Source organism: Scyliorhinus torazame, chromosome 9, assembly GCF_047496885.1.
Source record: "Scyliorhinus torazame isolate Kashiwa2021f chromosome 9, sScyTor2.1, whole genome shotgun sequence".
NCBI classification, from domain to species: Eukaryota; Metazoa; Chordata; class Chondrichthyes; order Carcharhiniformes; family Scyliorhinidae; genus Scyliorhinus; species Scyliorhinus torazame.
The window spans coordinates 190,003,324-190,020,640 of NC_092715.1; positions in this window are offsets into that span (position 1 = coordinate 190,003,324).

Here is a 17,317-nt window from a genome sequence, read left to right on the forward strand (position 1 = left end):
TTGGGAATCCAGGCCGGGACGCCATGCAGCAGAGGGGTTATGCTGTGAACAGGAAGTCAGTCACCGCTGCATATTTAAAGGTCTCCTGTTCTGTCAATCTGTCTTTATTTTTTATTGAAGGTTCACAAAGATCCAAATGTGAACTCAAAAATCACAGACACTCCCACGTCCACTGGAAGAATCTGCTGATGTCTTTATTAAAATTATTTTTTACAGGGCGTGGATTTTGCTGGCTGGGCCAACAAATATTGTCCATCTCTAATTGCTCTTGAGAAGGTGATGGTGAGCTCCCTTCTTGAACTGCTGCAGTCAACGTGATGTAAGTATACCCACACTGCTATTAGGGAGGGAGTTCCAGGATTTTAACCTAGTGACAGTGAAGAATCGACAATATATTTTCAAATCAGGGTGGTGAGTGACTAGGAGGGGAACATCCAGGTGGTGGTGCCGCCATGCATCTGCTGCCCTTGTCCTTCTAGATGGCAGTGGTCATGGGTTTGGATGATGCTGCCTAAGGAGCCTTGGTGAATTCCTCCAGTGCATCTTGGAGATGGGACGCACTGTCACTGTGCACCGGTGGTGGAGGGAGTGAATGTTTGTATAAGAGGTGCCAATCAAGTGGGCTGCTTTGTCCTGGGTGGTGTCGAGCTTCTTGATTGTTGTTGGGGCTACACTCATCCAGGCAAATGGAAAATATGTCATCACACATGTGCCTTGTAGGTGGTGGACAGGCTTTGGGGAGCCAGGAGATGAGTTACTCGCTGCAGGATTCCAAACCTCTGACCTGCTCTTGTAGCCACAGTATTTACATGGCTAGTCGATTTCAGTTTCTGGTCAATGGTATCTCCCAGGATGTTGAAAGTGGAGGATTCAGTGATGGTAATGCCATTAAATGTCAAGGGGCAATGGTTTGATTGTCTCTTCTTGGAGATAGTTATTGCCTGGCAGTTGTTTGGCGCGAACCATTACTTGCCACTTGTCAGCCCAAACCTGTATATTGTCCAGGTCTTGCTGCATTTGCACGTGGACTGCTTCAGTGTCTGAGGAGTCGCGAATGATGCTGACCATTGTGCAGTCATCAGAGAACATCCCTGCATCTGACCTTAGATTGGAAGGAAGGCAATTGATGAAACAGCTGAAGATGGTTGGGCCTAGGACAATACCCTGAGGAACTCCTGCAGTAATGTTGTGGGACTGAGATAAAGTGACCTCCAACCACCACAACCATCACCCTTTGTGCTAGGTATGACTCCAACCAGCGGAGAGTTTTCCCCCTGATTCCCATTGACTCCAGTTTTGCTGGGGCTGCTTGATGCCATATTCGATCAAATGCTGCCTTGATGTCAAGGGCAGTCACTCTCACCTCACCTCTGCACTTTTGTCCATGTCTGAACCAAGGCTATAATTTATATTTTTATTGAAAACGTTTTCATTTAGACAAAATAATATAATATAATATAAAGCGATGCTTCAGGTTACAATATAAAAGAACACAATCAACAGTTCAGAACACATCCAAACCTAGGTGGTATGGTTGCAGTGGTTTGCACTGCTGCCTCACAGTGCTGAGGGTTCGATCACTGTCCGTGTGGAGGTTGCACATTCCTCCCATATCTGCGTGGTTCTCACCCCCACAACTCAAAAAATGCACAGGGTAGGTAATTTGGCCATGCTAAATTGGCCCTTAATTGGGAAAAAAATAATTGTGTACTCTAATTTAAAAAGTAGAACACATGCAAACCTAAATCCCCGACAATAAACTAAAACTCCCCTTAACAACTGACGGTGAATGAATGGCTGCCATCTCAGGTCAAACCCCTCTACCGACCCCCTAATGGTGTATTTGACCTTCTCCATACGTAAAAATGTCATGAAGTTACCCAACCAGCCTGAGTCACTGGGCAGAATAAGAGACCTCAATTCAAGCAGAACTCGCCTCTGGGCTATTAATGAGGCAAAGGCGAGGGCATCTGCCTTTGCCCCCGTCTGCAGCACAGGCGGGACCCTGAAAATGTCCACCAGCAGACAAGGCTCCAGATCGACATTAAGAATCTCTGACATGGTGTCAAAGACGGTGACCCAAAAGCTTAACAACTTGGGACACAAATGTAACGTATGAGTAAGATTAGATGGCCCCCAAGAACATTTCTCACAGCTGTCATCCACCCCCGAAAAAGAAACCACACCCTCGTCTTGGTCAGATAAGCCCTGTGCACCACCTTAAATTGGATCAAACTGAACTGAGCACAGGAGGATGTGGAGTTTACCCTGCAAAGGGCCTCGCTCCACATCTCCTAATCCAGAATAGGACCAAATTCAGCCTCCCATTTTATCTTCACCTCATCCAGCCGACTCCGCTGATAGGATCTGGCCGTAAATACCGGAAATACACCCCCCACCAAATCGGCCAAAGATAAAATCTTCTTCAAAAAGGAGGATGGTGGTGTCTTGGGAAATGAAGGAAAAATCTTTTGAAAAAAAATCACAAACTTGGAAATTTTGGAACAAATTGGTCCCTGGAGGTGAAATTTTATCGACAGCTCCTCAAAACTGACAAACATTCCATCCATGAACAAGTCCTCAAACCTTTCCAGACCCTTCCCGTCCCAGTACATAAACGTTGAGTTTAAATTCGCCGGCACAAAGAGATAGTTACTACACATAGGGACCAACAATGACATGGAGCTAAATTTAAAATGTTGTCTAAATTGCTCCCAAACCCTTAGGGTAGATACCATCATCAGATTCGAAGAATGTCTCGCAGGAGAGAACGGAAGCGAGGATATTACTAAGGCACCCAAATTAGTGCCCCCTACACGAACCATTTGCCCCCATATCACTAAGACATCCCAATACTTTCTCAATATTGGCAGCCCAATAATAACATAACAAATTGGATAAAGTTAAATTACCTGACTGTTCATCCCTCTGGAGAAACGCCCCATGGATCCTTGGGATCCTGCCCATCCAGATAAAAGAGGACATCGATTTGTTAACCCGAACAAAAAAGGTTTTAGGGAGAAAAAGAGGGATACACTGAAAGATACATAAAAACCTCGGGAGGACATTCATTTTAATAGCTTGAGCCCTGCCCCCCAAGGACAGGGGGAGGTTATCTGCAAGTTAGATTTTGATCTCATTCACCAGACTAGCATAATTTAATTTATGAGCAAGGCCCAATTGTGGGCCACCCCGATACTCAGATAACGGAAGCCAGATCTGGCCAGGCGAACAGGCAACATCACTAGATTGGTTCTCCTCCCTATCCTGTAGTCAACAGCGCAATGTCGTACTCCTGTTCAACAAAAATACCCCAAGCTCAAGGCATTAATGCAGACAGTAGCCGTGGGGGCTCTATACAGTAACCGAACAAAGATATGCAGCGGGATTCTCCGACCCCCCCCGCTGGGGGGTCGGCTGCCATATTCTCCGGCGCCGGTTTTCAGGCATTGGCGTAGTTCATGCCACACCGGTTGGGGCCGTTGGCAAGTGGCCCCCCCCCCAGCAATTCTCTGGGCCCCGATGGGCCGAGTGGGCCATCCGTTTCTGGTCAGTCCCGCCGGCGTGGATTAGACATGGTCCCACACGGCGGGGCCTGGCAGGTAAGTCGGCTGGGGCAGTCCTTGGGGGGCGCGGGGGGGGATCCGACCCGGGGGGGGGGGGGGGGGGGGGGGCTCCCAAGGTGGCCTGGCCCACGATCGGGGCCCACCGATCTGCGGGCAGGCCTGTGCCGTGGGGGCACTCCTTCCTTCTGCGCCAGCCCGTCTGGCTCTGCAATGGCCGGCGCGGAGAAGACAACCCCCTATGCATGCGCCTGAACACACCAGCCGGTCTGCGCACGCGCGGAACCATGCGCAGGATCACGCTGGCCCTTCGGCGCATGAGCCAACACGGCAGGTCCTTCGGCGCAGGCTGTCACGGCGCTAACCCCTCCGGCGTCCACCTAGTCCCCGGAAGTTCAGAGAAAGACTCATATTCCGTTGGGTCCTTATCCTTCCCCAGGATCAGAGAACTCAAAGCCTGTGCAAGTGTAAATGGTTAATAATCCCCGGGACAAGGAATCATTGAACATGTCCAATATTAACTGGATCAACTGACCCATAAACGTCTTGCAGAACTCAACGGAGAATCCATCAGGGCCGAGGGCTTTACATTAACTCAATATCTTTCAAAATGTCCTCAAGGCTCAAAGGGGGTTCCAACTCCTCCCGTCTTTCTCTTTCCACCAATGGGAAGGACAATGCATCTAAAAAATTCGCCATGACCAGGTGCTCCCATAAAGATCCCTATAGAATGTTTCAAAAGGGCAGCATGGTATCACAGTGCTTAGCACAGTTGTTTCACAGCTCCAGGGTCCCAGGTTCGATTCCAAGCTTGGGTCATTGTCTGTGCGGAGTCTGCACTTTCTCCTCGTGTCTGCTTGGGTTTCCTCCGGGTGCTCCGGTTTCCTCCCACAGTCCAAAGATGTGCAGGTTAGGTAGATTGGCTATAATAAATTGCACTTAGTGTCCAAAAAGGTTTGGTGCGGTGGGGTTACTGGGTTGCGGGGATGGGATGGAGGCGCGGGCTTAGGTGGGGTGCTCTTTCCAAGGGCTGGTGCAGACTCAATGGGCCAAATGGCCTCCTTCTGCACTGTACATTCTATGAAAAGCCGTATTAACTTTAGAGGGGTGGAAACGAAACTGTCACCCGAGTCCCGAATCTGTATAACTTCCCGGGAAGCCAACTGCCGCCTCAGCTGATGGGCTGAAATGTGAGTGGCCTTCTCCCCATAATCATAGAATACCCCTTTGAGTGTCGCAGCTGGCTCACTGTTTTACCTGTTGATGACAATTCAAATTGCGTCTGCAGCTTTTCCAGCTCGCATGCATCAAGCGAGTACTGATATTCCAGATGGACATGTGGACTGTGCGGTCGTGAACCCGGCGTGGCGCCGTGGATAGTGTTGGCCAGGAGCCGTGCTGCTGGCCGGTGGGAGGGGCTTCCACAAGGGCTGGGGGGGAGGGAGGGTGGCAAGGGGATGGCCAGGGCGGCAACATTTGGCAGGTCGGATCCGCGCACAGCCAGCACCATGTTGTATGGTACGACCGCTGCAGGCCGTCGCAGACGCATGCACGGCCATGGACCGGCTGTTTTACCCGATGCGGCTGCTAGTCCTTCACCAGTCCTAGGATCAGTGAGGGTTCGGTGCTAATTTTGGCATCATAAAAACGCCACAGTTCCCACGCCGAGTCGTCACATAGCCTCAAAATCGGAGAATCCAGCCCTCTGTTTTTCTCTCCACTGATGCTGTCAGATCTGTTGAGTTCTTCCAACATTTTTCTGTTTTTACTGTTATTATTTCATGTCTTCCCATTTCTCTTCACACAGCTGGAAAGTTCAGTTGCCAGCCAACAACCAAGAATGAGCAAAATGTGGAAATGATGCAAAAGCACAATGTTAAATTTGCTCATGTACCAAACAGAAACTTGACATCCAAGCAATGGTGTAACAACATGGCGTAAATAGACTTATGTGACTCCAAATATTTTCTGTTCTTTTTCTGAACACTTCTATTGTGTATAATCTTGTACCTTAAACAAAGGTATAGGTACATTTCACAGGTCTCTACAGTGTCTGTAAGATCTTTTTGACTGACATCCTTTGGGTTTTGAAGCTCCACCTGTTCAAGCGTTAATTTGACCATTGGGAAGCAAAGTAACATGTTGGCTGTTGAATAAGGCGGGGGACCTTGCAACAGATGAGAAGGGAAAGCGATTTTGAATTAATCCTCCTTTCTTCCTTCTTCATCGTTCCTTTGGCCCTTACTCACAACCCTGCCAACAGTGAACTGAGAAACACTTTGCTGTAGACCAGACCACTGGGGCAATGAACAGCCAAGTCTAAGGTATCAACCATCCAATATAAGGTGGTATCCATACTGTGCAGGCCGTTGGCGAGTGCCTTAATGCTATCATGTAATTGCCGCATTTAATACTCCAATCAAGTGACCACACTTTTCAATGACCAAGACATCACTGAAAACATCGGCAACATTCAGCCACTCATTCTTGAGATTGACTCCTCCAATCTCTCTACAGACATGCACAGTGCGATTGGAACTCCTCCCAGTACATCGTATATTTTATGGTGCAGCTCCCAAAATACCCTGCTCATCGCCAGCCCCCAAGGTACAGCATCTGGATGTCAGGATGTAGGTGAATGTGTCTGTTCTGGACGGTTTCAGATGTGGAACTGCTTCCTTGAGCAAAGCATCATGCTTCTGCCGCTGGCCTTTTGTGCCCTTCCAACACATCTACTTGATGTTCACAATCAACTTCTTCTTTCTATTGCTAAGCAACAGTATATCATTCTGGCTCCTCATGGCCCAGAAAAGCACATCCAGGGGCAGTCTTTTGACCATCTGCATTCCATTCTGCATTTCCTTTTCTGCAGCTGCCAAACACATTAAACCATATATTAAAACATATTACAACATATTAGAAGTATTCCAATAAAGATGGAATTGAAATTGGTTTTCATTACATCTGTCGATACTAATTGGTCAGAGTTTAAACTAATGTGGCATGGGGATGGGAACCGATGCAGGAAGTTGGAAGGTAGTAAAACAGGGACAGAAATAAAAGGCAGTAAGGGGGAAAGTGTAAGGCAGAGAAGCCATAGTCAAAAATCAAAAAGGGCGACAGTACAAGGTACAGTGACTGAGGGGAGCTCAGTGAATAGGACCAGGAATACTTAAAGAAATAAAACGGGAAGTGAAAACATTAATGGTAAGCGACGCGGCAGGTTGTTACATGAAGATATGGGTTCGACGACAAGGAAAATTAGGAGAAAGGTTAAGAGGAAATATAACTTAGGAGAGGTTACTGATCGAGGTGTTAAGATTCAGAACAGAGGTAAAAAAGCCAACATAAGTGTACTTTACCTGAATGCTCGTAGTATGCGGAATAAGGTAAATGAGTTGATGGCGCAAATCATCGTGAATGACTATGATTTAGTGGCCATTACTGAAACATGGTTAAAGGATGGTCACGACTGGGAGGTAAATATCCGAGGTTATCAAACTTTTCGGAAGGACAGAGTGGATGGTAAGGGAGGTGGTGTAGCTCTGTTATTTAAGGATGACATCCGGGCAACAGTAAGGGATGACATCGGTGCTATGGAGGATAAGGTTGAATCCATTTGGGTGGAAATCAGGAATAGTAAGGCGAAAAAGTCACTGATAGGAGTAATCTATAGGCCACCAAATAGTAACATTATGGTGGGGCAGGCATTAAACAAAGAAATAACAGATGCATGTAGAAATGGTACAGCAGTTATCATGGGGGATTTTAATCTACATGTTGATTGGTTTAACCAGGTCAGTCAAGGCAGCCTTGAGGAGGAGTTTATAGAATGTATCCGCGATAGTTTCCGAGAACAGTATGTAATGGAACCTACGAGGGAACAAGCTGTCCTAGATCTGGTCCTGTGTAATGAGACAGGATTGATTCAGGATCTCATAGTTAGGGATCCTCTCGGAAGGAGCGATCACAATATGGTGGAATTTAAAATACAGATGGAGGGTGAGAAGGTAAAATCAAGCACTAGTGTTTTGTGCTTAAACAAAGGAGATTACAATGGGATGAGAGAAGAACTAGCTAAGGTAGACTGGGAGCAAAGACTTTATAGTGAAACAGTTGAGGAACAGTGGAGAACCTTCCAAGTGATTTTCACAGTGCTCAGCAAAGGTTTATACCAACAAAAAGGAAGGACGGTAAAAAGAGGGAAAATCGACCGTGGATATCTAAGGAAATAAGGGAGAGTATCAAATTGAAGGAAAAAACATACAAAGTAACAAAGATCAGTGGGAGACTAGAGGACTGGGAAATCTTTAGGGGGCACCAGAAAGCTACTAAAAAAGCTATAAAGAAGAGTAAGATAGATTATGAGAGTAAACTTGCTCAGAATATAAAAACAGATAGTAAAAGTTTCTACAAATACATAAAACAAAAAAGAGTGGCTAAGGTAAATATTGGTCCTTTAGAGGATGAGAAGGGAGATTTAGTAATGGGAGATGAGGAAATGACTGAGGAACTGAACAGGTTTTATGGGTCAGTCTTCACAGTGGAAGACACAAATAACATGCCAGTGACTGATGGAAATGAGGCTATGACAGGTGAGGACCTTGAGAGGATTGTTATCACCAGAAGGTAGTGATGGGCAAGCTAATGGGGCTAAAGGTAGACAAGTCTCCTGGACCTGATGGAATGCATCCCAGAGTGCTAAAAGAGATGACTAGGGAAATTGCAAATGCACTAGTGATAATTTACCAAAATTCACTAGACTCTGGGGTGGTCCCGGCGGATTGGAAATTAGCAAATGTGACACCACTGTTTAAAAAAGGAGGTAGGCAGAAAGCAGGTAATTATAGGCCAGTGAGCTTAACTTCGGTAGTAGGGAAGATGCTGGAATCTATCATCGAGGAAGAAATAGCGAGGCATCTGGATGGAAATTGTCCCATTGGGCAGACGCAGCATGGGTTCATAAAGGGCAGGTCGTGCCTAACTAATTTAGTGGAATATTTTGAGGACATTAACAGTGCGGTAGATAACGGGGAGGCAATGGATGTGGTATATCTGGATTTCCAGAAAGCCTTTGACAAGGTGCCACACAAAAGCTTGTTGCATAAGATAAAGATGCATGGCATTAAGGGGAAAGTAGTAGCATGGATAGAGGATTGGCTAATTAATAAAAAGCAAAGAGTGGGGATTAATGGGTGTTTCTCTGGTTGGCAATCAGTAGCTAGTGGTGTCCCTCAGGGATCAGTGTTGGGCCCACAAATGTTCACAATTTACATAGATGATTTGGAGTTGGGGACCAAGGGCAATGTGTCCAAGTTTGCAGACGACACTAAGATAAGTGGTAAAGCAAAAAGTGCAGAGGATACTGGAAGTCTGCAGAGGGATTTGGATCGGCTAAGTGAATGGGCTAGGGTCTGGCAGATGGAATACAATGTTGACAAATGTGAGGTTATCCATTTTGGTAGGAATAACAGCAAAAGGGATTATTATTTAAATGATAAAATATTAAAACATGCTGCTGTGCAGAGAGACCTGGGTGTGCTAGTGCATGAGTCGCAAAAAGTTGGTTTTCAGGTGCAACAGGTGATTAAGAAGGCAAATGGAATGTTGTCCTTCATTGCTAGAGGGATGGAGTTTAAGACTAGGGAGGTTCTGCTGCAATTGTACAAGGTGTTAGTGAGGCCACACCTGGAGTATTGTGTTCAGTTTTGGTCTCCTTACTTGAGAAAGGACGTGCTGGCACTGGAGGGTGTGCAGAGGAGATTCACTAGGTTAATCCCAGAGCTGAAGGGGTTGGATTACGAGGAGAGGTTGAGTAGACTGGGACTGTACTCGTTGGAATTTAGAAGGATGAGGGGGAATCTTATAGAAACATATAAGATTATGAAGGGAATAGATAGGATAGATGCGGGCAGGTTGTTTCCACTGGTGGGTGAAAGCAGAACTAGGGGGCATAGCCTCAAAATAAGGGGAAGTAGATTTAGGACTGAGTTTAGGAGGAACTTCTTCACCCAAAGGGTTGTGAATCTATGGAATTCCTTGCCCAGTGAAGCAGTAGAGGCTCCTTCATTAAATGTTTTTAAGATAAAGATAGATAGTTTTTTGAAGAATAAAGGGATTAAGAGTTATGGTGTTCGGGCCGGAAAGTGGAGCTGAGTCCACAAAAGATCAGCCATGATCTCATTGAATGGTGGAGCAGGCTCGAGGGGCCAGATGGCCTACTCCTGCTCCTAGTTCTTATAAACCCGTAAATAATATGATAACGGATCAGTTGGGGTAAAAAGCCACTCCAATCTTTTATCCTCACCTTCATGTTTCCCACATGCTGCGGACTGTCCCACTCCTTGCGCATTGTGACATTAAAATCCAGCCCTATGATTCCAAATGTTGCATGTTAAAAGTGACCTTCCACCTGAAACAGGCAGGCATTCCTTCTCTGAGTCCAACAGAAGATACTGCCAACCAGAAGTGGCAAGGTAATAAGTGACCCAATGCCAATCCATGTATGCCAGCCAGCTGCACTTAAAATCAAGATATGTTGTCTCTTTTATCTTTCAAGTTTTACAAAAGCACGACTATTTTCTGCTTTATTGTAACCTGCAAGCGTGGCTTTCAGTTGATATCTCTCTATGATATAGACACTAGCTCGATTGTAACTCTCAGATCATTTGCATTTCTTTGTGACTGTTGCAATTCTATGCTTTCCATTAGAAATTGAAGGGAAATAATATATTTAAGGGAATAACCATGGTGGCACTTCAGTGGTACCCGTGATGCTACACCAAAGCATCCATGTTCAGCCCTACATGAAAGATCTATCATGATTCAAAAAGAGTTTCCTGGTGCCTTTCCTTAACCAATACCATGAAAACAAAACAGATCAACTGATCTTTCATCCTCATTGTTGTTTGTCAGTCTTTGTTTGTACAAAATGTCTGTTGTGGTTCCAGTGCTCATTCAACATTGGAACTGTAAAGTCATTATTTGCATGAGAAGCTTTTGCGAGAAATGTTTGGGTGCTTTCTGCAAATTATCTGTTTCTTTCTTTAAGAATACAGGAAATTCTAGATGGAAAAAAAACCAAGCTGGTTGAATAAGCCGATCTCTTGTTAGTTGATTTCACGGTCTCAATCATATCCTCAATTGCCTCCTTCTGCATAAACATGCCCAGTGGTGTGTTAAACCCAGTTATACTTTTTCCTCAATGTCCTTCCCTTGTAACTTGTTCCACAATGCTAGTCCCCTTGGTGTGAAATATGTGTGCTTTCATTCTCCCAAGGACAATATCCTGCAATTGGATGATGAATTTTACTGCACAGTAGTCCTGGCGATGGACAATATGCCTCTCTGGATAGCAATACTGCAATGAATGCTGCAGAATTAAGATTTCAAATCTTTAGAGATCAGATTCCTCCAGAGCAGTCCAAACAGCTGAATATTTACTCAAGGATATCAAATGTTCTCTAATGGTGCTCACCGTTGCCTGCAGCACCTCATTTTGCTTTTGCTTACTCAAAACCTAGAATTTGTGCCAAGATTTCAGGAACTATGCTTTCAGACAAAAGCCAGGACCCCAAAGAGGGATACATTTATGCTGTCATTTTGTTTCAAGGCTCGTGGCAACCAAGCTTGATTCAAAATAAATAAATCATAAGTTTTGAGTTGAGCAGTAAAAATGGAAACTCATAATGTACAACATCCCAGGGTTGGCAGAGTATACAAATTAGACTTCGACGAAACAACTGGAGAGTTATGCAAGCAAGAAAATATGCTGTGGGAATTTGATACATAGGCCTTGGTTTTCATCCTTGAGGTGAGTAGAGGAGTTGGGAAAATGCCTGGCTTTGTCAGCTCACCTTGGGCAAAAGTGCCTGACAAGGCGGGAGCTTCATAGCTGGAGGCCAGGTGTGAGCTGGAGTAGGCCAGTGAACACAGGAAGAAGTGTAGAGGTAGTCACAAAGGCTGTTGGATGCAGAAGCAGGCTGTTTAACATGACCAATATGGTGACGTTCGGCTATGTCCCTGTGAAAAAAACACCAAGGCCTTCCAACCCTCACATCTCTGTGGTGATATGCATCACTGTAGGTACACAAGGGGTTAATGTAAATTCACTAAGACTAAGTAAACACTAGAGGGAGCACCAGAGACATCATGACATGCAGACATACAGCTAATGAACACATAGAATAGGACACAACCAATGGCAGTCAAGAAAACCAGAGGTGACACTACAACAAGGGGGCAACACATATAAAAGGACAGGGCACACATGCTCTCTCTCTTCCCACAGACAACACTCAGAGAGAATGACAAGGGCAGATCAGAAGCATCACACCCACCGCATGGCTAAAAGCAGACTGATTAGTTAGACTGAGTTACTATAGCAAGATTAGCAGGAGAGTCGAATTCAAGTAGGAGAATTGTTAACTGTTCAATAAATGTGTTAAACCTAAGTCTGAACCTTCCTTTGTCAGAGCATACATCAAGGAAGATGCTTATGCTACATGAAGGAGCATAACACAACATGGTACCAGTGAGTGCCTGTTGAATCTATATAGTTCAACTCAAGATCCGTGACTACGAGCAACAGCACCCAGGCAAGATGTTCGAGATTCCGGTTCCTCAGCAGTTCAGGTACCACGGCAATCTCAGTGCCAACTGGCGTGCATTCAAACAGAGATTTGAGATTTACATGGTAGCATCCGACCTAGATGGCGTGGCCGATGCTGAGAAGATAGATCTTCTACTTACCATTGCGGGTGGAAGTGCAACAGAAATCTTCAACTCCTTCAGGTACTCCAAAGGGCAAGACAAGAGAGACTTCCAGACAGTCCTGGACAAGTTTGCAAACTACTGCGAGATAAACACAACAGATGAAATCGGTAAAACTGGTGCCTCTCCTCACCACGAGGCAAAGGTAGGCTTGCAGCAGAGGAAAACGGCAGTTTTGATTGGCAGCCATCTTGAGAAACGACCGCACATGCGCAGTTCCCCCAGAAGACGCGAAACGGCAAAACAGTGTTTTGCGCATACGCGAGATACCGCGCATGCGCAGTTGCGTAAAGAGCGCACAGTAAAGGAAAAGCGATCTGCGCATGCTCAATCCATTCCTACGCTCTATGTCACAAGCGTCATGATGGCAGAGGCCACTGACCACGCCCACTTAAAGGGGAAATGCCCCAAAAGAGTGAATAAAACTTTTAAAGCCAGAAAACACAATTCTTTCACCTGGAACGACAGCACACTGCCTGAACGTCGACCAGCAGCTGAAAGTAACCTCCACAGAACCCTGCTACAAGCAGTTAAACTCCGCTCTAAGAGATGATTCAGTCCTTGAAGACTACGCCTCAGACATTGATTTCTTCCTTGGACATAGCGAGCACAATGACAGCTCCGACACAAAAAGTACGACTCGGAAGATGATTTCATCATGGACGTGGTGACCTCAGTACCAAATCCGAACCGCAACGAGATGATGTGCACATTAAAGAATCCGACACAGTCATGGATGAGTTCTTCGGATTTGATGTACCTCAGCCCAGCATAGATGACATCCAGGCCCGTGAGTACAGGATTCTGCTGCGGCCTGAAGCCAAGAGACAGAGAGCAGTACAAGCCCACAGAGAGCGGCCTGATGCCAAACCAGTGGTCCACACACCACGAAGAGTGGTCCACGCACCACAAAGAGTCCCCGACTCCACACATAGGATGGTCCACACACCACGAAGAGTCCCCGACTCCACACCGAGAGTGGTCCACGCACCACGAAAAGTTCCCGACTCCGCACAGAAAGCGATGACATACTCCACAGCGAGACCACTGCACGTCTCCACACAGAGAACACAGAAGGACTCTACAACGAGCCCACTGCACAACTCCGTTGAGAGCGCACAGATCGACTCCACAGCGAGACCACTGCATGACTCCACACAGGGAACGATGCCAGACTCCACAGAGATAGCGGCTCCTCAGCGAGCTCGTTGACAGACTCCACGATGGAAGCAACGCAAGACTCCAGAGCGCAGTCCTTGCATGAACAAGACCTTGAAGGTCTAGCGACCTTATCTGAGCAACCAGCAGCAGACGATGCAAGTCTGCCACGTTCAAGTGCACAACAAGATGACCATGACAGTCTACCACGCTCACGTGAACAACAAAAAGACTATGACAGTCTACCCAGATTATTTAAGCCACCAGAAGAAGCCTCTGACTGTCTACCCAGCTCATCTAACCGACAAGAAGGCACTGAAGGTCTACCCACTGTATGTGCGACAAGTGACAAAGGCTTCACAATTCCCATAGAAGATGTGCGACATCTCAGCGAGGCTGACAGACCTCAGCTAGTATGTACAGAGGCACTCAACGATCAAAGTGAGGTTACTAGTGACTCCAGTGGCACCACGTTAATTCAAACCTCATCCACTCGAGCCTCTCCACATGAAAGTGCATTCCTGAACATTTTGACTCTGGACGGCGAGCATCAAGACACCTCAGACGATTCAAGTGACACCTCAGATGATTCAAGTGAACCTGAAATGACTCCGAATGGGGAGTGTCAAGAAACCAAATCTGATTCAGGTGAACCAGAAAGGGCTCCAGACGGGGAGCATCGACAAGCCGAAGATGATCCCAGTGAACCAGACATGACTCCAGACGGGGAGCGCCGAGGAATCAGAGACGGCACGCTCAATGAAACAGCAGATGCCACAAAGGACACTGACACAAGTCACTTTGTGAAGGACTCAAATACTCCACTCGGTGTGGTCATTGAACGCAACAAGCACAACAACAAAACCAACAACACCGACAACAAGACGCGTACCAAAGGCATCAACGTCAACAACAAGCATGAAAAAACAACAATACTGGAACAACGACTGGTACGACATGCCAATGCAGGACACTGTGACAGCACAGCTCCTAACACTGGCAAGTGTGCAGACATACCATGGCATGATAACGCATCTTCCAAATTCATGTTTGCTCCACTACAAACAAGCAGACCAGCTTTCAAGGCAGCTGACATATGGCATCAATACCCCACACACAGACACCAGTCCAGGTCAGACAGGAAAGATGACATCAAGAATCGCTACCACAAGCATCGGAAAAAAAAGAGTCCAAATCAGACAACGAAGTGATTTGACCATTTGCACACCTCCTGATGACTTCTTGGTTCCTGAAGCACAGGGACACTGATGGCGTTCACAAGGAAATGGCAACATCAACATCACCACTTCAATAACAAAACAAGAAAGCCACTTGACCATATTAATTCATGAACTTTGGACTCATACATATTATTTGGTATTGTATAATCATCACTGTCCTCATGATTTGTACATGTCATCACTTATCTATCTATTTTGTTCAATTTTCTTTAACACTGTACAGAAAACATGTAACACGTAAAAAGGGGGATGTGGTAATATGCATCACTGTAGGTACACAAGGGGTTAATGTAAATACACTAAGACTAAGTAAACACTAGAGGTAGCACCAGAGGCATCATGACATGCAGACATACAGCTAATGAACACATAGAATAGGACATGACCAATGGGCAGTCAAATCACCCAGAGTTGACACTACCACTAGGGGGCAACCCATATAAAAGGACAGGGCACACATGCTCTCTCTCTTTCCACAGGCGATACTCAGAGGGAAGGATGGGGTAGATCAGAAGCATCACACCCACCGCGTGGCTTAGTGCAGACTGGTTAGTTAGACTGAGTTACTAGAGCAAGATTAGCAGGAGAGTCGAACTCAAGTAGGAGAATTGTTAACTGTTCAATAAATGTGTTATACCTATCTCCAAGTCTGAACCTTCCTTTGTCAGAGCATACATCAAGGAAGCAGCTTATGCTACATGAAGAAGCATAACTCAACAATCTCATGCATCCTTCACTCTCCAAACACTCCCCATGCCCCATCCATGCCAACTCATTTCCCCACCCTCATCTTGCCTTGCCCCCTATGATAAGCTTTCCTCTGAACCAACCCCCTAAGCTCCCTCATGTCGTCCCTGCCAAGTTATGCCCCCCACCCCCTCCTACTTCCCCTCACGCTCCCTTTATCAGGCTCTGCTCTTTCACCCATTCCCTCAGGTCCTTCATGTCCCCTATGCCAGGCTTTGCCCTTCTGCCCACTCCCTATGTCTCCTCATGTCCCCTATGCCAAGATCTACACTTACACACAGCCCCTCATGTCACTTATGCCCCCTCGTGTCAGGTACTGGCACTTCTATGTTCATTGACCCACTGTATATTTTCTGGAAACAATGATCACCATAGTGAATGGAGTGATCTCAAAAAAAGCTTTGAAAAAATGTAATCCATTCATACATTTCTCCTCTGAAAAAAGGTATGGACAACAAGCTAATAGAAATATGGGAAGAGTCCAGACAGTTATTAAATTATATAAACACCTGCTCCCCAGAGGAAACACAAGTTGCTTGACACCTCAGACTCTCTGATCTCTGTGGTCAATTTTACAATAGTGTTGACATGTGCAATGTGGTTTAAGATGTTTGTGGTTTTTGAAACCTTAAACTGCCTGTATGATTGACACTTTTATTAGCTTGCCATCCAGACTTTTTCCATATGAGAAATTTATCAACGGAGTACATTTTTTCAAGGCTTTTCTTTTTCAGATACCACTATACACTATGGTGTCTCTTGGTTCCAGAGACTGTATAGTGGACCAATGGCTATGGAAGTGCTAGAGCTTGGTATAATGGGAATAAAGGGCCTGAGAAGGTGGGTGGAAGGGCAAGGCTGCCATAGTTGAGGGCTTATGACAGGAAGCAGCCTGCACCTTTCAGCGGCATTCCTGAAAATTAGACAGACCGGGAATGGCGTGGTCAGTCTAACTAACAGACTAGCAGAAGCTTTTGGATGCCTTGCCACAGATAAAATCTAGCTAATTGCATTCTAAATGGCAATACTTTCTTCCCCTATTTTTGTTAACGTGCCTGCAGCAAAACACAGGTTCACTCATTCACTCATGAGTTCCAATTTTACAAACGTGTACACCTAGCTCCGAGCCTCCCTCACCAGGCACGCACGGTGGGAATTCAGCCTAGCCTTTCCAACTCAGAGTGCTTCCTACATCCCGTTCACAACAGCAGGGCAGCACAAGCCACATTGCAGGCCCATGACTGTTAAACAAAACATTGAAAAAAATGTTAACATTCCTTTCAGCAGTCAAAGTCAAGGGTGTTGGCCATCAAACTATTGGACCTGATTGCTGTGAGTATACATGCAATCTATGTGGTAGTTAATCGGCTGGTAAAGACTTCTGGCTGACTGTGGTGAAACCTTTGCCTGCAGCCTCGCACAAGCTTAAGCTCTAAGTTCAACAACTCCGTTAGGAACTTCATTTACTATCTGGGAACCTGAAAAATGAACAAAGTGCCTGCAAGCAAACTGGATGAAGCAAGAAAGAGGTCTCTAGAGGAGAGCAACTTTAAAGAATGAGGAATAATTTATCATCTAATTCAATCTGTTCAATTGGATTTTGCATCACTGTTTCAGAAATTTGTGTTTCACTTTGAATATTTAGTTTGGTGGAATATTTCATGCTGGTGATTAGAAGTCAGTACTATAATGTCTATTGTAATAATAAAATATCATAAAAGAATGCTTTGAGTTGAAGTTGAAGCTGCAGTATTGATCTGCCTAGGCTTAAATCAAAGCATCTTTAATCATTATGATTCAAATCCAGGGGAAATCATTTGTTTTAAACTGATGTAT